Here is a 4,709-nt window from a genome sequence, read left to right on the forward strand (position 1 = left end):
CCAAAATGGAAAGAAGAAAATAATAGAACATCGATTTCTATTTTAACACACACATTTTTAAAAACATATTTAAAATACATATTGAAATCAGTAGCTTTACTCAGTCCATCATTTGTCAAGTGACTGTGTCTCCAGATGGACCCTGGGGACAGGAGTGGGAGTTCTAGAAAGCAGAATGGTGCTTTCCCTTTACTTTTTGCTTGCTTTCAGCACATTGTGACATATTACAATTTACACATGCCCAGTTAAGAGGATTCATGAAGTAGAGGGCCGGCCCCGTGGCCGAGTGGTTAAGTTTGCACTCTCTGCTTGGGTGGCCCAGGGTTTCACTGGTTGGAGTCCTGGGCACAGACATGGCACCACTCACCAGGCCATGCTGAGGTGGTGTCCCACATGCCACAGCTGGAAGGACCCACAACTAAAAATACACAACTATGTACTGGGGGACTTTGGGGAGAAAAAGGAAAAATAAAATCTTTTTAAAAAAAAGAAGTATATTATCCTAAATAATAGAAATTTTAAAAACATTTGGGAGAGTTTTTTTTTTTTTTGCAGATGAACGATTTTTCTAGTAATGAAAATTCTCCACTTTTAAATTGAATAATATATAGTTACTGACAAAGAGAGGTTAGAAATGTTAATTAAATTCAAATCTAGATATTCAATCAGATAGCTATTATGTAAGCTTAATTATTTAACTTTTTTTGTATATATATATTTTTTTTAATTAATGTTATGATAGATTACAACCTTGTGAGATTTCAGTTGTACATTATTGTTAGTCATGTTGTGGGTACACCTCTTCCCCCTTTGTGCCCTCTGCCCACCCCCCCTTTTCCCTGGTAACCACCGATCAGATCTCCTTGTCAATATGTTAACTTCCACCTATGAGTGGAGTCATATAGAGTTCGTCTTTCTCTGACTGGCTTATTTCGCTTAACATAATACCCTCGAGGTCCATCCACGTTGCTGCAAATAGGCCAATTTTGTCTTTTTTTATGGCTGAGTAGTATTCCATTGTGTATATATACCATATCTTCTTTATCCAATCATCAGTTTCTGGGCATGTAGGCTGGTTCCACGTCTTGGCTATTGTAAATAATGCTGCGATGAGCATAGGGGTGCAAGGGACTCTTGGGATTTCTGATTTCAGGTTCTTAGGATAGATACCCAGTAACGGGATGGCTGGATCATAGGGTATTTCTATTTTTAACTTTTTGAGAAATCTCCATACTGTTTTCCCTAGTGGTTGTACCAGTTTGCATTCCCACCAACAGTGTATGAGGGTTCCTTTTTCTCCACAACCTCTCCAACATTTGTTGCTCTTGGTTTTGGATGTTTTTGCCGATCTAACGGGTGTAAGGTGATATCTTAGTGTAGTTTTGATTTGCATTTCCCTGATGATTAGCGATGATGAACATCTTTTCATGTGTCTATTGGCCATATTCATGTCTTCTTTTGAGAAATGTCTGTTCATGTCCTCTGCCCATTTTTTGATTGGGTTGTTTGTTTTTTTGTTGTTAAGCTGTGTGAGTTCTTCGTATATTATGGAGATTAACCTTCTGTCGGATAAGTGGCTTGTAAATACTTTTTCCCAATTAGTGAGCTGTTTTTTTGTTTCAATCCTGTTTTCCCTTGCCTTGAAGAAGCTCTTTAGTCTGATGAAGTCCCATTTGTTTATTCTTTCCATTGTTTCCCTCAACTGAGGAGTTAGAGTGTCCGAAAAGATTCTTTTGAAACTGATGTCAAAGAGTGTACTGCCTATATTCTCTTCTAGAAGACTTATTGTTTCAGGCCTAATCTTTAGGTCTTTGATCCATTTTGAGTTTATTTTGGCGTGTGGTGAAAAAGAATGGTCAATTTTCAATCTTTTGCATGTGGCTGTCCAGTTTTCCCAGCACCATTTGCTGAAGAGACTTTCTTTTCTCCATTGTAGGCCCTCTGCTCCTTTGTCGAAGATTAGCTGTCCATAGATGTGTGGTTTTATCTCTGGGCTTTCAATTCTGTTCCATTGATCTGTGGGCCTGTTTTTGTATCAGTACCATGCTGTTTTGATCACTGTAGCTATGTAGTATGTTTTGAAATCGGGGATTGTGATTCCGCCGGCTTTGTTTTTCTTGCTCAGGATTGCTTTAGCAATTCGCGGTCTTTTGTTGCCCCATATGAATTTTAGGATTCTTTGTTCAATTTCTGTGAAGAATGTTCTTGGGATTCTGATTGGGATAGCATTGAATCTGTAGATTGCTTTAGGTAGTATGGACATTTTAACTATGTTTATTCTTCCAATCCATGTGCATGGAATGTCTTTCCATCTCTTTATGTCGTCGTCAATTTCTTTCAAGAAAGTCTTGTAGTTTTCATTGTATAGATCCTTCACTTCCTTGGTTAAGTTTATCCCAAGGTATTTTATTCTTTTCGTTGCAATTGTGAATGGGATTGAGTTCTTGAGTTCTTTTTCTGTTAGTTCATTGTTAGTGTATAGAAATGCTACTGATTTATTTATGTTGATTTTATACCCTGCTACTTTGCTGTATTTGTTGATTATTTCTAATAGTTTTTCTATGGATTCTTTGGGGTTTTCTATATATAAGATCATGTCGTCTGCAAACAGCGAGAGTTTTACTTCTTCATTACCTATTTGGATTCCTGTTATTTCTTTTTCCTGCCGAATTGCTCTGGCCAACACCTCCAGTACTATGTTGAATAGGAGTGGTGAAAGTGGGCACCCTTGTCTTGTTCCTGTCCTTAGAGGGATGGCTTTCAGTTTTTGTCCATTGAGTATGATGTTGGCTGTGGGTTTGTCATATATGGCCTTTATTATGTTGAGGTACTTTCCTTCTATACCCATTTTATTGAGGGTTTTTATCATAAATGGGTGTTGGATCTTGTCGAATGCTTTCTCTGCATCTATTGAGATGATCATGTGGTTTTTGTTTTTCATTTTGTTGATGTAGTGTATCACGTTGATTGACTTGCGGATGTTGAACCGTCCCTGTGTCCCTGGTATAAATCCCACTTGATCATGGTGTATAATCTTTTTGATGTATTGCTGTATTCGGTTTGCCAGAATTTTGTTGAGGATTTTTGCATCTATGTTCATCAGTGATATCGGCCTGTAGTTCTCCTTCTTTGTGTTGTCCTTGTCAGGTTTGGGGATCAGAGTGATGTTGGCTTCATAGAATTGTTAGGGAGTACTCCATCTTCCTCAATTTTCTGGAATAGTTTGAGAAGAATAGGTATTAAGTCTTCTTTGAATGTTTGGTAGAATTCTCCAGAGAAGCCGTCTGGTCCTGGACTCTTATTTTTGGGGAGGTTTTTGATTACCGTTTCTATTTCCTTACTTGTGATTGGTCTATTCAGATTCTCCATTTCTTCCTGATTCAGTTTGGGGAGGTTGTAGGAGTCTAGGAAGTTGTCCATTTCTTCCAGGTTGTTCAATTTGTTGGCATATAGTTTTTCATAGTATTCTCTTATGATCCCTTGTATTTCATTGGTCTCTGTTGTGATTTCTCCTCTCTCATTCCTAATTTTATTTATTTGAGATTTCTCTCTTCTTTTCTTGGTGAGTCTGGCTAAAGGTTTGTCGATTTTGTTAATTTTTTCGAAGAACTAACTCTTTGTTTCATTGATCCTTTCTACTGTCTTTTTTGTTTCAATATCGTTTATTTCTGCTCTTATTTTTATTATTTCCCTCCTTCTACTGACTCTCGGCTTTGTTTGTTCTTCTTTTTCTAGTTCTGTTAGGTGTCGTTTGAGGTTGCTTATGTGAGCTTTTTCTTGGTTAGTGAGGTGAGCCTGTATTGCGATGAATATCCCTCTTAGGACTGCTTTTGCTGCATCCCAAATGATTTGGTATGTCGTGTTCTCATTTTCATTTGTCTCCAGATAATATTTGATTTCTTCTTTAATTTCTTCAATAATCCATTGTTTGTTCAGAAGTGTGTTGTTTAGTCTCCACATTTTTGCACCTTTCTCTGCTTTTTTCTTGTAGTTGATTTCTAGTTTCATAGCATTATGATCAGAAAAGATGCTTGATATTATTTCAACTCTCTTGTATTTATTGATGTTTGCTTTGGTTCCCAAAATATGGTCAATCCTTGAGAATGTTCCATGTGCACTTGAGAAGAATGTGTAACCTGCTGTTTTTGGATGAAGTGTTCTATATATATCTATTAAGTCCATCTGGTCTAATTTTTCATTTAATTCTATTATTTCCTTGTTGATTTTCTGTCTGGATGTTCTGTCCATTGGTGTTAATGGTGTGTTGAGGTCCCCTACTATTATTGTATTGTTGTTGATGTCTTCTTTTAGTTCTGTTAAGAGTTGCTTTACAAATTTTGGTGCTCCTGTGTTAGGTGCGTATATATTTATAAGTGTTATGTCTTCTTGGTGGAAAGTCTCTTTTATCATTATATACTGTCCCTCTTTGTCTTTCTTTATCTGTTTTGCTTTGAAGTCTACCTTGTCTGATATTAGTATAGCGACACCTGCTTTCTTTTGTTCATTATTAGCTTGGAGTATTGTTCTCCATCCCTTCACTCTGAGTCTGTGTTTGTCTTTGGGGCTGAGGTGTGTTTCCTGGGGGCAGCATATTGTTGGGTCTTGTTCTTTGATCCATCCTGCCACTCTGTGTCTTTTGATTGGGGAGTTCAATCCATTTACATTTAGAGTGATTTTTGAGATGTGGGGGCCTACCACTACCATTTTAT

The sequence above is a fragment of the Equus caballus genome, chromosome 7 (genome assembly GCF_041296265.1).
Source record: "Equus caballus isolate H_3958 breed thoroughbred chromosome 7, TB-T2T, whole genome shotgun sequence".
NCBI lineage: Eukaryota > Metazoa > Chordata > Mammalia > Perissodactyla > Equidae > Equus > Equus caballus.